Source organism: Grus americana, chromosome 1 (assembly GCF_028858705.1).
Source record: "Grus americana isolate bGruAme1 chromosome 1, bGruAme1.mat, whole genome shotgun sequence".
Classification (NCBI taxonomy): Eukaryota; Metazoa; Chordata; class Aves; order Gruiformes; family Gruidae; genus Grus; species Grus americana.
In genome coordinates this window covers 103328362-103347031 of record NC_072852.1, presented here as the reverse complement: position 1 = coordinate 103347031, position 18670 = coordinate 103328362, and the positions used below count along the sequence as shown (strand labels likewise).

General features: G+C 39.1%; 1 protein-coding gene across 3 annotated transcripts in view; it reads left to right on the top strand.

Annotated features, from left to right (window-relative positions):
* Window positions 1-18670, top strand: part of HTR1F (5-hydroxytryptamine receptor 1F) — a 115455-nt gene that overhangs the window by 41518 nt on the left and 55267 nt on the right. The window contains exon 2 of one of the 3 annotated variants that reach the window (XM_054841476.1): window positions 10917-11031. The exons of 1 other annotated variant lie outside the window; for it this stretch is intronic. The gene's annotated coding sequence lies outside the window, so the exon portion shown is untranslated. The remainder of the gene's footprint in view (window positions 1-10916; window positions 11032-18670) is intronic. One more of the 3 variants, XM_054841485.1, reaches the window with a different exon arrangement.

Below are 18670 nucleotides of genomic sequence, written 5' to 3'. Positions count from 1 at the left end.
AAAGATGTTTTTTTCTCTGTGGGACTCTGAATATGAAACTCTGAGATGTTCTGCATATTGCCCTCTTACCTCACAGCTTTTATCTGAAATTTTGCAGCATCAAGTCTTGGCTTCAAATTCTTGAGCTGTCTGTAAACAATAGTGGAAAATTTATGGTGGAGTGAGTGCAATAGAATTCTCATAAAAAATATAAAACAAAATATTGTCTTACTCCCAAACAAAATGCTCTATAGGCACTTACATATTTTCAGTATAAAATTGACTTAGCTAATCTTCTGCATGAACACTATGTACTTAAAATCAATTGCATTTTTTCCATTTTAAAATGTTCAGATTTTGAAGACTGATTTTCCTGCTACCTGTACATTCCTGCTATTTATAATGTAAAGGTATGCTGATGACAATGAAAAATTTGTTTTCCATGTGCTGGAAAGGAGTGGAAAATCCTGTTTCAATTATGGTTAATTATGGTAGCTTTGCTACTTCTACCCCCTCTGCCAAAAATGCATGCCTCTTTCAAGCCTCCTGTCCTTCTTTGACCTTTCCTTGCTTACCTAATGTTTTATTCATTAGTAAGATATGGCAGGAAATGTCATGCCATTAGTGTTGTACTTGCCTACTTTGAAGAACATCTACCAGTTTGTGACAGATTGTGTGGATTTTTCCATTAACAAATCAACAGATTTACTCACTTCTTTAAAAAAAGACTTTAATCCATTGTTACTACTTATAGCATGTAGCTTCTTCAAGGCATATATTTAAATATTAACAAGTTTTAGGTCCTAAAAGTTTCTAACAAGGTGAAAGCAATTCTGCCGTTCTTGTAGTCTGATCTCCTTCCCTCTCTTCCCTTTCCTTATTGTTAGATGCTCAGTTTCTCAGATGTGTTATACATGGTAAACTGATGAGATATATCTTGAAATTCCCAACTTTTCTGTAATATACATCTGCTCCAGAGAACTGGCAAGCCTAAAAAGTTCAGCTGCAAATGCGTCAGCCTGAACCTAAGAAGTACAGATTGGAGGCAGTGACTCATTAGTTCACGATGGAGTAGCTCTGTGCAGTCAACTTCTACATTAAACAGCTCTGGGAGAAAAAGCTGGGGGACTGGGGGCTGTTTTGGGGTTTTTTGCTCATATGTAGACTTCCATTCCGTATCAGCCTCTGGTTTTGTATAAAATGAAGTAAACCTAGCTTTCTTCACAGTGGGGAAAATCTTCAGAAAAGACATTTAATAAACTCATTGGTCTACCATCCATTTTTTTCTTGGAATTTGCCAAGATAGGCTCAAGTGTGCACAAATACACCCACCTACTCTAAGAAGAAAAAAAAAAAGAAAGTTTCTTTAGAGAGACTGATGTGACGAGTGTATGTGCGTGCGCATTTATTTAAGCAGGGACAAACCGAATGAGGTGCAAGTAACCATCCTTAACATTAAAAAGTTACCTGGATTCTGATCCATCATGAAAGAGAGCATTAGAAAATTCCAAATCTTTCCACAGAGAATGAAGAACAGATAATGCAGCTATCTCGGCTGCCACAGGTGAGGTGGCCCACAACAAGTGGAGCAGATGAGAAATAATGTAGTTTTTACTCATAGCAAAAGGCTAGCCGTTAAGAATATGCAGCTTGTAGTTGGAGGTTGGGGGATAAATGTTTTTGTCTGAGAATAAATAATAGCAGCAATGGTCTGTGACTTACACTGGAATATAGTAATTACCATGCCGGATCAGATTTGTACCTCATTTTTAATCAAAAACAGGCAGAATACTAAGCTGACTACCCTGGCTTGGAGAACGATAAGGAAGAGGAGGGCATTTTATATATTTGGCACTAGACACTGAACTACATGGTTTTTTGAGCTCTAACACATCATTTTTTAAACTAAATCATACTGTGAAGCATAGGGATAGAAAGATGTGGTTTAGTACACAATTAGGTGAAAGACCTTGGAAAGCTTGTCCTTGAATATATTTTTAATTCAGGCAAAATCCAGACATCTTTACGTAAATCTTTAGTCTCTCTGTTTGATAAATTTTCTATTCTCAATGTAAAATAAAGCTGGCTATTTCTCACTTCACTGTCTTTTAGAGAGAAACACAATACTTTTGTGTAGCTTTCAGGTAGAAAGCAAAAATAACCAATGCACAGTATTTTCAAAATTCCTGGATTTCAACAGCATCAAAAATTAACTTCTTCATAAGAGAAGTCCTACTTTTTTCTTATTTAATTACAAACCTCTCTACAGTGTTCTCAAATGCATCAACAAGAAAACACCCTTTGTGCAGAAAGTCAAGAAGTGATTTATCACTGTATATAAAAACAATGTGCGTGAGATGTAAGCTCAGCCAGGCTGCTGGCTAATTCTTCTAAACTCTGCAGCTTTTGGATATGGCTTCAGACTGGAGTCCTGAAATGAAATGTAATTTAGCAGAATGGAGAGCAATTCTTTGCACATCACCATTAAATAAATCTGTTTCAAAAGGTAGCTCTGCAAGTGGCATCCTTTGGGGCTGTACTCATCAGGACCCCACAAACACCAGGCAGTTTTGAAAATATCGAGTAGAAGTTGAGATTCTTAGATTGCCCAAATCATATCTTATCTTCCTTTTACAATGGTACTTGACCTTAGAAAAATCCATTTTCTGTTAAGCTGTATGAGTTGTGGAGGTGATTCCTTCTGGTATATTCTTGCAACTTTGAGGAAACTCTGGTGAGAAATTGCTTTGGCTGAGGGGGAGCTTTCACTTCGGTTCTATCCTGCTCACATACTCCTTCCTGCGCCTCCCTGGCAGCCACTCTCCACGTTTGCTCCAATGCCAACTCAACATTGCTGAAAAACAGATCAAACAACGATGGAAATATTCCATACCCCAGGCTGGCTGAAGCCAGATGTGTTCAAAAAATACTTAGAAAGAAAACAATCCGAACCAGTGAAAGACAGTGGAAACACCAGCAGGTCAAGGGAGGTGATTCTGCTCTTGTGAGACCCCACCTGGAGTACTGCGTCCAGCTCTGGGGGCCCCAGTACAGGAGAGACATGGAGCTGTTGGAGCGAGTCCAGAGGAGGCCACGAAGCTGATCAGAGGGCTGGAGCACCTCTCCTATGAGGACAGGCTGAGAGAGTTGGGGTTGTTCAGCCTGGAGAAGAGAAGGCTCCGGGGAGATCTAATTGCGGCCTTCCAGTACCTGAAGGGGCCTACAGGAAAGCTGGAGAGGGACTGTTTATCAGGGAGTGTAGTGACAGGACATGGGGTAATGGGTTTCAGCTGAAGGAGGGTCAATTTAGATTAGATGTTAGAAAGAAATTCTTTACTGTGAGGGTGGTGAGGTACTAGAACAGGTTGCCCAGAGAAGCTGTGGATGCCCCATCCCTGGAAGTGTTCAAGGCCACGTTGGACGAGGCTTTGGGCAACGTGGTCTAGTGGAGGGTGTCCCTGCCCACAGCAGGGGGATTGGAACTAGATGATCTTTGAGGTTCCTTCCAACCTAAACCACTATATGATTCTATGATTCTGTAACACTTCCCAAGACCATTTATGCTCGGTCTACAGACCATTTATTTGCCTTCTCTACAAGAAAAATATAATCAGTACCTTTAGCACACCCCAGCTATATCCATCACCATTTCTATGCCCTGCACAGGAATTTTTCCTCAAAAGCTATTTGGACAGCAGCACCTGCATCGGGAAGAAAAGAGTTAAACAATCTGAGCAGGTTTCTGTAAGCCCTGTGGTGTCCAGTACCCAAAACTCTGACAGTAAAGATCAACCAACAGAAAAGTTGTCTGTCTCCCAATCTGTTGCCAGGCCACTGATAAAGTTTACAGCAAGATTTCCTTTCTTTTTGCAAGAACTTTGTCTATGTTAAGCCCTGCATCACCAACAGCTATACATTAAAACAGACTCACCATTTCAGGAAAGTTTCAGTTATGTGACCGCTTTGGTAAAAGAATATTATATAGGACTAAAATGCTGCCTGCTTTAAAGATATGCCCTTTTGATATGTAAAATATTGCTCTGTGAGAGATTCAACATACTTAGCCTACCTGTTATAGCAGCCAAGAAACAGCATATAAATTTTAAAATCCTAGGCCCTGTCCTCTGTCTGTTAATTCCTACATTTGTTCACTACAAGCACTCTGATTGAGTGATTAAATGACAAAAAAAACCCCATAAGTCATTTTAGTAACACAGCTTTCACAGAGAGATACTGGTGTACATCATGAGTTCAGATGACGAAGAACCAGCATGTTATATCAACAAGTCTGTTTAGCACAACTGAAACCGTTACTTCCCTTTAATTCTGAGGAGACTGAGGCATTTAATTCTTTCATTAACTAAATCACAGGTTGTTTTCCAAATGACTTGGAATAAAATGTTTTCATCCCCAACAATGAAAGCCCAAAATTTGGCATGGGAGGAACAAACACAAATGTGGAACTCTGGTTACAACTTTGTTGATAGGTTAGACAAGGAGGTAATTTTACTGCGTATTGCCTTATCTTTATTAATTAAAAAACATCCTTTCTCCTTGAAAATTAAGTTCAAGCCCTTTTTCAGTCTTAATCAAGAAACTGTCCTCTTCTGTTTCCTGATCTGTCAAGATTTGACAGATAAGTCCTGAAAATTGTGACAAAACTTTGTGGTTTTCATTAGATGTCTGAAGATAATTAAATTCCCTCTGGCTCAGTTTTGCCAGTTTTTTGTAACTGCTGAGTCACTTTTTCATCCTGTTGCAAGGCCTGAAGAAAGTAGGCTTTGAAAGAAAAGAATGTTTTAAAAGTAGATGAAGGGGCATTTGTGTTAATTTCTTGTCTTTACTTAGGCAGTTTACCGAGGAGCGGTCCAGAGAAGTGCAGAGCAACTCCGACTACTTAGCCTTGCTTGTTTTGTCTTATCTCCTTAGACTTCAACCCATCAAAGAACATTTGGGCTAATATAAGTGTCCTTCTCAGTAGTCCACGGCCTCACATGGGAGCTTGTAGGTTCTTTATGAAATAACATTTATCTTCATGAGAGAAAGTTCTCTCAGTCATGGTTAATCAATGCCTGGGACCCTAAATTGTTATAAATGTGTATCCATTACTTTCATTTGTGTTTCATAATTGATTCGTCCTGAAGCAAAAGAGGGGGAAATGCATACTGACATAATTTTGTTCAATTGCTACTTAAGTTATGTAATTCCTTAAGCTTATTAGTCAAATTGCTACCTGTTGTTGACATTAAATAACAGTAATGTTTGTAGATGGTTAGGGCTTGAGTATGTTACCATTGCAATTTCCACACTCACAGGAAGCACTTGTATGGTATATGTGAAGATACAATGACAGTACTCAAAAGTTTACAGTCTAACGAAAACAACAAAAAAATGCGGAAGAGAAAGATATAATCCCACAACTGAAATACAGCATTTTTACAGTTTAGAAGTGATTTCTGTTTGCCACTGCTCCTTCTCTTGTGCTTTTATGAACCAACTAATTTTCCATAGTCCTCATGGCAGAAATGGCTCTTTAGGAACAACGTACAATAGAGAAATCAGCCTTTCAGCAGAAAAGTTAGTCTTTCGTCATGTTCAGCAAAACCCGATTTTCCCTTGCCATAAGACGAGGACAGATGTGGAAGCCAGGCTAACTTCCTGGAGCAGCAGAGGCAGAAGCGAAGCATCCACGCAGTCTGAATCAAGACAGGTCAAGCAACATCATCTTTTCTGCTGCTCCTGCCCATCCCTGCTTTAAATCCTCATCTGCAATTAGTGATGACATGTTCTAATCCTCTTCATACAAGCTATCAGAGGATCATAACTTCATATGGGAAATACTGGAGGAAGAAAAACTCAGAACAAAAATCCTTCTTTCTTACAAAAGCATTCAATAACAAAGAAGGGAGAACTAAAAATAAAAAGCAGACAGACTGCATAGGAAGGTTTGTTTAGAACTAAATAACTTCAGAAAAACAACAGAGCTTTCAATTTATTGCTGTTTCTTTGCAGGATTGAGATCTTGTTTGAGGGCACAATTTATGCCTGCAAAATTAATTTCATACAGAAGTAGTCATACTTGTGAGTAGATATTATCCTCTTTAGGTAATAAAAGAAATAATTATAATAATCAGATTTGTTTCTAGAATTGAACAGTAGCTTAAAATTGTCAACAAAAATTACTCACAAAGACTACCATCCCACATATTTAACCCTTTGCTTACTGTTCATTTTCATTTTTGCTGCCACCTTCACCATTAGATGGCAAAGATTTCTTTTAATTTCATGGCAATGAACATTTGAAAGGAATCATTTACTTATACATAGATGATAATATGTAATGCTGCATCCTCAGCTTCAAGCTCAGAAATATTCATTGTGGACAAATAAATTATTCTTTTTATTACTGTTGTTATGCCTGTACAGAGTAAACACATTTTCAGCATATTTCTTTTTCTTTCATTTGTGGCAGGGAGTTTTTGACATTTGGGCATAGGCTCTTCCTATGTTATGCATTTACCCTCTGGTCATTGTCAACCCCTGCAGTCAGAATAACAAATTCCTCTTTATTGCACTGTCAGTGTGCTGTCATTATTGTGGACTTTTTCTTCTCCTGGAAGGCTGTTTTTTAAGTTATTTTTGAAAAGCTATACTACATATGTGTTCAGGATTTATAGGACTGTACTGACCCATCATTTTCTGGCAAATCCAATGCAGCTACTGTAAATTTAAAGAAAAATAGAATTCTCATCCGACTATGGATATCAAGCCATTCTGAGAGGTATTGTCTAATTCTAACTCCTTGCCCCTTTAATACAGGAAACACAAACTCAGCTCAAGAGCACAGATTGATTTCTGTTTGCCTTTGCAGTAAGGCTGTCATTTTCTTTATGCCACCTCCAGTTCCTGCTGGCTTTTGAGAAGACAAAAATTTGTGTGTGATTCTGAACCTAGGTCTTCTGTATTATAGCAAATGGTGCTTCCCGTTGAGCTTTTAAAACAGCTGTCAGATTCATGTAAATCTGTTTTTTTCACATAGTTATCTTAGCATAAGATACCATTTTAAAAGTCTTACTAAGCATCCTCCACACAGTAAGAAAGTCACTTTTAGCCTTGTGATAGAACTATCGCAGATGCTATTTTCAACCACAGAAAAGCTTGCTTTCATATTCCACACATTTTGCAAGACTTTTTCTATTGGTTTTCACAAGATCAAAGCCCTCATAATATCAATGTCTTTGCTAGAAAAGGAGGGCCGGAATTCATAGTTCTGCTTTTTGGTTAGCAGCAGACCTCAGCCTGACATAATAAATATTCAGACTTGAAGCAGGAGAACTTGGAGGCTTGAGAAGTGATGGAAGCAATGAATGCATCTTCAGAGATGGAGATAGGTCCAGAATTACTTCCTCTGTGCTGCCTTCCTAAGGGTAGTTGCTGTCACACATGAACTGAGATTATTGGGATTTTGAGCAGATGTGAAATTATTTAATATTGAGTAAAAAGAGGTTTGTTTATGTTTAGGAATATTAAGTCCTGATATGTACAAGATGACTGTGTTCATCTGTTAAAAGCTTGGCTTCTGTTTATTAAACAAAGCAGTGAGTTCATAGCATTTCAGGCAATTTCATGATTTTTCCCTTTCCCTGGGGATGTTCTGCCATAACAAAGACTACTCTGGTTGTAAATTACTTATCAATGGTTCCAAAAGTCCTTATTTCTGTAGTTCTGCAATGTCTTCCTCTCTGTTCTCATTTTATAGGAATCACTATTCTAAAAACATCCTCTGTTACTGATTGAACATTACACATTTTTTTCAGATGTTCTTAGAAAGGCAAAAGAAAGCATAATTCCATGTGAACTTTACCTGCTCGTTATGTAGGATTCTCCTTGGAGATGTCTGTTCAGTTTCTGTGCTGAACCTCTAAGTCTAGGTAAGGGTACTTACATTTTAATTAAGCTGAAAATGATGGGAAGTAAACCAGCTACATCCATACTGCTATCTCATCAACAAGGACTCCCACATCCATCCTCCTTTCCCATCCAGACAAGATCTTCACAAAAGCTTGTAGGCAGTTTGCAAATCTGCCTGGGCAGGAATGCCTGGCAGCACCCCAAGCTAGATAACAAGGTGCAAATAGTGGCTTCCCAGTACCCTTCAGAGGACACGCTCTCCCCGTTCAGAAAAGAATGAGGTCATTGGATAGCATGCCAACAAGGAAATTCTTGACTACATAAGCACACGTATTTTAAAAATATTCCTTTTTGCATTAGAAATCAGGAGAGAAAAAGGGAATGCAATTAGGAAGGGCCTGAGTGCAAAGAGCCAGCTGCTTGCAAACACAGGTGAGATAAGGAAGATGAAAATATGAAGATGCAGAAGCTGGAACAAAAGGAGGAAGGGAAAAGAATAGACTGTAAGGGGAAAGCATGTACGAAAAGGACCTAGAATTTTAAAAGAAACAGAACCTCTGATTTTTCTAGAAATCCAAACAAAATCTCTGAGATGTGTAGGTGCTACCTAGACATTCTGATACCCATAGTTTCTTACCTTGGAATGAAACATAGCATACAAGATCTCAAACAGGAGCTAAAGCCAGCTTCCCCTCCCTCCACCCCTTCAGATGGAAATCCTTTTAGGTATTATAAGATCACCCCAAAATTATCCCAGCTCTTGTGCACTCTTGCATTCTCACACAGAACATAGTTTTGCCACGTCCCATGGAGTATGTCAAGGGAAGAGGATGCAGACAATGGTTACACTAACAACTTCCAAGCAAAACCAGACAAGAGGGCTACTGTGCCTCTGCCTTGATCAGTTGTTGCTGAACATCCATTGGATGCTTAATGAGATACAGCTAAGTACATCATTACTCATGTCTTGAGTGCTACATATTCCTGTAGTAGGTCATGCTGGCCACTCTACCTTCTGTCCTTCCTGGCCTTGCCTAGAGATAGAGAAATCTGCACGGCAAAGGAGGGCAGGGAAAGAGAGAGCACGGGCACTCATTTTACTATTTAAACTCTATTATTGCTGCCAGTAAGTTACATTTTGAAGGTTAATGCTCTGTACTGAGCAGGAGACTAATTTCTGGAAAATGTAAGTCTTACGTCTACCAGTGGCATGGGTGCAAAAACTACTAACAGCTTTTGCTTTTCCAGATTTGTTCAACATGTACAGGACTGATGTTACAACTCGTGATTTGCTGGGTGCCTGCCTGGCAGGGAGGCTACAGCCCTTCCTTTAGCAATAACAAAACCTGGACTTCCCAGAGTTGCACTGACAGCCTCAGGAAACCACATCACTGACTGTTCTAGCCTAGGCCGTAGGCCATAACGTGAAGTAGATGGTACAAGAAATAGGTCTGTAACCATCCTCAAAATCTGCACCAGGTAGCTTTGAGCTGTAAGAACTCATCTGGTACCAAGTCACAGTCAAACGTTAGAAGAATTATATTCTAGATAAATTACCATGTTATTTGATAATGTGTGAAAAATTATTAGTTTTTATTCTTTTTTCTAGGAAATCAATAATCTTTCCTAATTTCTTTTTTCACTTTGTCTTATTTTTGATCATTTTTCTTACTAACTGCTCTTCTGCTTTGAAACAAGAACTGCCTTTGATATCTGATTTTTTACATTTTAAGCACATTAGCCATTTAAAGAATATATATTTCAAATTAAATCAGTCTATTCTTGGTAGAATGTTATATTTCTGCTTTTCACAGTGCATACTCTTCTGAGGTACATTTCTTTTTTAGGTAGTTGCTTACTCCAAGACAGTGCTAACGGGAGAAAAATCTTTAATATTTTGATAAAGCAAGAAACAATGCCTTGAAGTTTAAAGAGCACATACTCTGGCACATTTATGTCTTTTATTTAATAACATGAGGTATTGCTGCAAAACGCCAAGCGCCCTGGGCTCCCACTGCAGTCGATAGAAGTTGACTATTAGCACCTCGGAGATGTACTTGGGTGCTAATAGCATGAGAAACACTAAAACTACTGGCTTCGCTAAACAGCACAGGCTTCCTCCTCCTTTTCCTTTTACTGACCACTTATCTTCAGAAAAGTCCAGGTCAGTTTTTCAATGTCTTGAGTTCCTCAATTGGAGCCAATTTCTGGAGTGTCAAAGCCTGCAAGGTTTTTGCTGGTCATTAGCCCATTATAAAGAATTTTGGACATTACCAGCTATGTTCTTAGGTGCACTCTGTGGGGTTTTCCTGACACTGGCCTCTAAGCTTTTAAAGAATCATCTCTGATTAGCTGAAGAGATCCTGCAAATTACAGTTTAGGCCTTCTGAAAGATCTTTTCCTTCCCCTAAAGTAGAGATCTTTCTGTCGTGGTTTAACCCGGCCAGCAGCTGAAACAACCACACAGCCATTTGGTCCCTCCCACACACACACAGTGTGATGGGGGAAGAGAATCAAAAGGAAAAAAAAAGTAAAACTCATGGGTTGCAATAAAGCCAGTTTGATAGGACAGAAAAGGAAGATGGTGATGATGATGATAATAATAGAATATATAAACCAAGTCATGAACAGCACAATTTCTCACCAACGGGAGCCAATGCTCAGCCAGTTCCCAAGCTGCCCTGCCTCCCAGCCAACCACCCACTTATATATGGAGCATGACATCATATGACATAGAGTATCCCTTTGACCAGTTTGGGTCAGCTGCCCTGGCCATGTCCCCTCCCAGCTTTTTGGGCACCCCCCCACCTTCTCGTTGGCAGAGCAGTATGAGAAGCTGAAAAGTGCTTGACTGCTTGGCAACAACTAAAAACATCCGTGTGTTATCAACGTTATTCTCATCCTAAATCCAAACCACAGCACTATACCAGCTGCTAGGAAGAAAATTAACTCTATCCTTGCCAAAACCAGGACATTTTCATTGTCACTTACAGAGTCTATATTGATGATTTTTGGCTTTCTTGTAGGTTTTTGGCAGTATCCAGTGTTGCTAAAGGTGATTTAATTTCTACTTCCAGTCCAATCCCCAGGCTTCCTGGCACAGAGGCAGTTTTTCCAAGGCTATTCCAAACACAGGAGATGGTGAGTTGCTTTCTACCCTGATACATAGAGACTCTACATGTGTGTTTGTGAGGGATATATATAATTTAAAGATGATAAAATTCATTTAGTGGGTCTTCCATAGGGGTTCTGCAAAGCACATTGAACAGACCTTTCTGTAAAGCAGTGCAGGAGGAGAGAGAAATCTGCACTAATAACAGGGGAGGCAAATGTAGCCAGGTGAGGGTTGACCTAGAGGGTTATTGCAGGCTTAAACCAGGCAATCTGAGTACTCACAATGCAATGGAAAGCTGCAGACCTGCCAGGAAAAAAGATGTCAAACAGGACAATCGGTTTGAGAAAAGGAGGGCAGTGGCTGATGGAAGGACGACTGAATAAATGAAGAATGTCCAGCACAGTCTATGAAGGTCAGGCACTGCAGGAGAAGCTTAGTCTGCAGTCCTAGATCTGACCGATCTTCTCTGCAGCCTTGGACATTTAAGAACTCAACATCCACTTCAACTGAGGGGAAAAAACCAACGGTGGCAATATAATGCTTCATTGCACAGATATATTTTAAAGTCTTAACCTTTGTAAGACATTTTGAAGATGAAAAGCACAGCAGCGCTCATTACTTTGCTTAACCAAATTTCTCTGTGCCTAGCTGAACCTAAAATCTTTTGATGTTAGCTCATCACAAAGATACTCTGTGAGAAGATTTTTCTCCCTTTTGTGTTGCCCTGTGGTCATTTCATGCTACTGCATGCTTGTTTTTATTTCTGGTTTTGCCACGTGCAGTTTTGCAAAGAAGTGACTTTTCCCACAGCACATAATTGTAGATTTTTAACAAAGATGAAATCCCCAAATCCTTGTTTCCCATAGTGATTCAAATACAACAGCTTAATGACAACATTTCATAAGGCACTTAAAACTGGCTTGAATACAAAAATATTTAAAAACAGAAGGGTAAAACTTCCTGCAATAGCATCAAGAGACAAAATTGTCATTTAATATTGAGACATCTAGATAATAAAGTAACAAGAAGCAAATTAAAATCTTCAGCAGTCAATTGCCTAAGCAAATGCAGATGAAATATGATTGCTCATAAGCCGACCTGAAAATTGCGCATGGGAGTAGAGAAACGTGGCACCATTCAACATCCAAGACATTCTTTCTGGGGTATTTAATCTCATTACTCTTTGCTAGAGAAAGAAACAGACCCTCAAGGCTGATGTTTTCACATGTTCAGCGCTCCTCACCCTCGCTTATACCTACCTGGTTCAGAGTCCTACCATCGCAAGATTGTGTCCACGCTCTCAGTGTCTGAAAGATCTGAAAGATCTGGCAAGGCGCACTTTAAAATTCTTACACCGAGAGAGGCAAGGACAAGGTTGCTGTGCTTGTAAGAACGGAATAATTAACGAGTGTCACTGGGTAACAACAAAATTGATGGAAATAAAGTCATCTTCTTGTTTCACGGTAATCTTAATGAAACATACAGATTCTAGTGAAAAATAGTTCAGAATACAGGCCAGTTTCAGCCTTTCCTGCTGCCGTGAAGAACACGTACAGAAAGTTCCCGAACATGTACAGTTTTATACCTCTAAGTTGGATTTTACCTTGGCCAGAAATTCCTCCAACTGCCAAATTAGAGGATAAATGAACCAGGTACTGGAGGTATATGCTGAAAGGGAGCTCTTCTGATCTGTGACCTCACCCCGTTGCCGCCTAATCTAGCTTTAAAAAAGGGGATTAAGGAATGCATCATAAATCAGGAGAAATTCATTGCATATCTGTAATGAGACTCACGTAGCATGGTGGAATAACTGTCAAGGCTTCAGAAAAACAGCAAGGTAGATGATGCTCTTTGTTTCTCACAGAGTTTTAGCCCGTGAGGTGTGTGCTAGACTGCATGAAATGCGTGCTCTGGTCCATACCAGGTTGAGCTATGAGTTAGCAGCATCTGAACCAACTGCAGGTACGTGGTTAATGCCTCTCAGCACAGCTGTGCCCATAATACAGAAAAGGATGAGTTTTATACTGTGTCTCAGAAGTTCAGCAGATGCAAGTGTGGGAAATGTTTGGTTTGAAAGCTTCTCTTTGCTTTTCTCTTAGCATTTTTAAAACCTACTTATTTTCTCACTATTTATTTTTTGTATCTAGTACAAGAGAAATTTTGGCTATTCCTTAATTCTACTATAATACCCAAGGTGACATTAGAGAAAGAAGTTACCTGGTAGGAGAAAATGGAAGGGAAGTATAAACAGGGCTTTTTTTCCTTTTTTTTAATGGAAAGGGGTTTGCTGGCTGCATGCTACTTTCCAAAAGACAATGACAGACTGGCAGCTTAAAGAAAACAAGTCTTGACAGCACACTTTAGTGCACCGAATGTTCTGTAACTGCTTGTGTCATATAAAGCACTTTCATACCATCTGTGCTGCAGCAGCAAAGGGTTGCTCTGTCCCAGGCAGAACCTTTTGTCTTTGCATAGTCACAGGAGTCAATGAAGCCAGGCGTCAGATTTATAAAACTTGTCTCAGGTTGGATGTATGCAGAGCGTCAGCTTCTCCTGTAAACCCCCTCTGTATTCCTGACTTCCCACAGCCTGTCAAGCGCAGCAGCACGGCTCAGCAGCCGGGCAGGGATGCAGAGAAGTATCAGGCAGGTACTACTGTTATGTTACTGCCACTTTTTGTTCAACGCTGATGAAGAAAATAAATCACAGAAGCAAAGGAGGAAAAGGGAACGCAATTGAAAGGCGAGCATGTGTCTCATTAGCGCTTGCTATGCGAGTTCCTTATATTCTGGGGAAGGTAAAATATTTTAATGAGGAAAACAGCACCTTTTCAAATATTTCTTTTTAAAAAAAGGCTTTATAAGGACAACTTATTTCTAAGATAAATATAGGTAACACATACACTGCAACTTAAATAGAGACCAGGAGGGAAAGTAGAAAGCAGAGTATCTTGATTACAGTAAATTGCTTTCTTCAAGCGGTGGTGTTTGTCATTATTAAATAATTGTATGTTCCTTAGTATTGGAAGAAGGGAGAGCATTAATACTAATACTTACATAAGTAAAATAATGGATTATTCCTTATAGCACTATCAGGCACAGTTTTTGTGCTAGTAAAATCCCGTATGCCTATGGCAATGTAAAAGTAACTGAGTTGCCAAAATTTTCTTTGATTTCTCAGAATTTAAAAAGAGAAAAATATCTCTGAAAAGAGAAAACAGCCCCTCCCATGCAGTAAGCCCTAAATGTAGTCTCTGCTTTCAGCATTGTCGACTTTGAAGCTCAATACTTTTCTCATTATCATCACTGTTTCATGGATTTTTCTTACTTTAATGAATTTCTGTGCTCAAGCACATAGCTCTTTTCTTGGCTATCTTGCTTCATTATTCTGATGGAAGCAGTCTTTTAATTTAAAACATTATTATTAAAAGTAATGCATGAAAGGCTTATCTGAAAGATATATTGTTTTGGCAATAGATGCAAATCAAAATGCAACTGTCTAGATACTCTATTATATATTTTAACAGAAGATGTGGAGTGAAGCTTAGGCACAGAGGAGAAAAGTGCTTATCAGCATTTATCATTTAAATTACCGCCATATTTGTAGACTGTTCATATATTTCTTATACCTCAGTAAGGTCAAGACTGGAGCTAGTTCAATGGACAGCAGTAAGCTTGTGAAGTCTCTGTCCTTGGAATACATTACAGCAGCAGTATTCCAAAAGGACAAGTTATTCTTGCATCTTTTCTCCAATGCATTAAGCGCTAGCAACTTTCAATATCAGGTAGGCTTATATTATGCCAGTTCGTCTTTGGTAATCCATGTAAATATTCACCATCTATTTATCTTTGAATATATTCCAAAGTTTTTTTTCTTTGTGATCTTCCAGGGCACTCAATATCACTTAGGCAACGGGTGGTCCATAAGAATGCACGCTAAATAATGCCTTCACTGGGGCACACATTAGACACGAAACTGTCTAAATTGTATTTGGTTTTACTTTTAGTAAAGCCTGCAGGCTTTTTTTTCCTCAGCTCAATACAACACAACTGAGTGTAGTTTACTGAAAATCCTGAAGTTTACCAAATAGTGGTTACAGCGTCCTGCAAGCTCGTGCTGACCAACAGACTCACATGATACAAGTTCATCTGCACCTCAGCTGAGGATATGCCATGGAGTTTAACCCCTGCAGTGCTCCATGTAACTCAACCCTTAGCTCTTCTGAGCTGGTGTGTTCTTTACTGCTCAGTCTCCTGGCAGCAGCCTCGATCCAGAGACCCTTGCAATGCCGCAGAGGTTGCAGTGATCTCTGTAAGGCTGGGATCCAGGATAACGCATCCTAAATGCCTATGAAGTCAGAAAATCATTTGGGCTCACAGATTCTTCTAAAACATGCAAGAAAACTCTCTGGTACCTTAGTCCTTCACAAAGGGGAATATAATGCAGATTTTACGTGCCAGCCTATCGAGCTCGCATATCACTGTCCATGTAAAGAGAGCAAGTACGCTCTGAAACCTCAAGGTCATGAAGTACTTAGCTTCCCTGTGCAAACACCTCCAGCAAGACTGTCTCAGTAACCGATTCATATCTAATATGCGCGGGGGGGGGGGGGTTGTGGGGTTTTTTGTTTTGGTTTTGTTTTTACTGATTTTTGTATTTGACCACTGCTACTTGCCTGCTGGCCATCTTTGTGTTTTACAGCAGTCTGTCAGCTGAAAGCTAGCTATATAGATGTTCATACAGAAAGTCACCACGTAAACATTAGCATTTCCCTGTTTATAGATGGCTCAACTAAAACAATTTCTGGAGTGCGTAGACAGCAACAATACTGGTAGCTATACGTTTTTCCTCAGCACTGAGCTAGAGTTCATTCCAACTTCCTGGCCATCTGGTTTCTTCTCCGATCTCTGTACCTGCACTCTTTTAACATATGCACTGACCTAGTCTTTTGACAACTTAACAAGGAGTCATCACGGTAGACAAAAGTTGGGAATTAAAATGGAAAACTTAAATGCAGATAGCCCTTGCTTGCAGAAGGGTTTAATTTTGTCATAGTATTTGCCCCCATTAATATAAAATAATAGCTTTAGGAGGGCTTTTTGTTCAAATATTTAGGACTTTCCCTGACATTCACTCAAATCCTATCAGCCTTAGCTATATTCAGAAGAACTGATAATTTAAAAATTGTTTTACTTTCATACAACAGAGTTCATTCAAAGGGTTTTATCAAAATTCCTACCTGCTAAATTTGACTTTGAGGTTATTTTAATCATAATGGAGCCTTCTAACTTGAAGTTAACAAAGTCACTGAGATGCTGCACTTCAGTCAGAAATTCCAGACAACTGGTACAGACACTGAGGCAGAAGAGGACCTATCAGAAGATTGTACTTAATGACATTTCTACAAGACATCTGAAAAGCTGACCTTTGCCAAGTGCTTCTTTTATCATGTATTGCAAGAAATGTTACCTCTTTAGGTTATAGCTGCAGTAGATTCTATCAGCTGAAATCATGCGAGTTGTAATTCTACTGAAGTCAGCATACTCTGGGGAGGACAATTTTAGCTACAAATGAATAGGATCATTTACACTTGAGCTAAGGGAAGGCAAGTTACTGCTATTTCAGTAAAATACATACATTTATAATAATTGGGGAGAAAATTGTTCAGACTTTTAAAATGTGTTTCTAAAAATGATGGTAACTACAATATGTTTTAAGGTTTGTGTCCTGTTTTGAACACGGTATTGTCATCACCTAAGCATGTTTAGTTGAATTAAACTAAGCTCTGTTATTGCCAATAGGGTTGGTACGGCAAAGCTCAGCACATTCCCTTTTGAAAGGCTCAGCAGATAAACACTTGAATTTGGGATTTTATTCAGTACCTAAGATACAGTAATAAAGATTTTTCTCCTGTTGCACTGCAATCTATTTCAGAGAAGAGACATCTCTTTCCCTTTCCAAAACGTGGGATTCTTAGGGTACTAAACATCAGGACAATGCTGTAGTACAATCTATTCCTGCTGACTACCTCAATGACACTTACAAATTTCCCAGCAGAAAATTGTCATGCATCTCTTATTGTTCTTAGTCAAAGCTTAAACATTTAGTACCTGCAAATTTAGGGGAGGATTCATCTGACCAGATAGACATCTGTACCTGAACCAATCACTCCAAGCTTCCTTTTGCAGTAATGGAGAGGAAGAGCCACTTGTAAGGTACAAGCCACCTGGTCTAAATAGGTCAGCACAACCTCACCTCAGTATTTACTTCACTCCTTTGCCCATAGAGTGCCTAAGGTGCCAAAGAGTACCTGTCTAGCGCAAATAAAAGCATCATGGTGCTTTTACCTTAGGCAGACACCTAAAAGCCGGGGATATGAATCCCACCAACAGTAGTTGGAAAATTTAGAAAACTGGAATTTCATTTTCCTTTATATAAACAGGTCCATGAAACTTTCTCATATGGGAGGAGTGGGTAACTCCAGGAAGAATAGTAGTTTACCAGAAACATAGTGAAGAAGGAAAGGGGAAAGAAAAAAAAAAGAGAGAGAAAAAAGAAGTTTAAATTCATAGAATAAATCAACTTATGCAAATATCTTTTGCAATCTCCCGAGTGCAGGGGAACAGGTAGCAGGATCTGTTCAAGAAAAATTGGTAAGCTTTACTTTGGTAAGTAGCAATTTCCAGGGTTCTTCTGGGTGATAGCTGTTGTATGCTTAAAAGCCCTTGCTGCAGAGTTTTTAAAAAGGTCTCTGTGTTGTAAGCCCCATCTCTCATGACAGCTAAGGGCTATAACCCATAAAAATCAAAGCTTGTATGTAAGTGTTGTCCTGAAAGAGTGTTGGTTTTTTTTAATTGAGCTTATCATTAGAAATTTCTCCCCTGGGATCTTTCAGGTCCTTGGAAAGAAAGATCAATGTCTATATAGAGGAAAAATGCAAGGCGGCCAATTGAAAATGTTACTTATTCTAAATACAGGATTTCTTGATATGGCTGTAACCCAGAGCAGCTCACAAAGATTAATCTGCTAATAAAGAGTTGTTTGACAGAGCAGGATACTTCAGAGGCACACTGCTGACATGCTGGAGATGATGGAGCACCTAAGAGACTGCCAATGGTCTGAAACTGGGATAAAAACCCATTGCCTTGTATTTTTCCTATGAGTAAACAGGAACTTAGCACTGGTATTTTTTGCAGAATTTAGTTATCAAAAATCTATAGTCTGGACTAAGCCTGTACACATTGTGATTACTTTTTTTCAGCAACTCAAATTTAATTGAGCTTTCACAAAGATGTCAAAGCCATGTGTTTCACCAGCAAGGTTATCCCATGTCAAATATCAAGGTCATAAAAGTCTGCTAGAATTTCTCAATCAAGAAAAATATTCACAGACATGTTACATTGGCAAAACAACTTTTCCACGTCTGCCTCTGGAAAAATGGGTCCTGGAAAAATTTCTAACACATATTTCCTGGAAATGTTTCTTCCTCTTTTCCTACTCTTAAAAAAAAATAACCCAAGGCAGACTAAAAATATCAACCAGTTGGTTAAGGTTAGCTTAGCAACTAGAGAAAGGTAGAGAAAAAAAGCCCTGAAAACAGGGCTTTTGAATGGAAATCTTCAGCCGGTCTTAATCAGATCTCTGCCTATCCCTGCACCAAGCTGG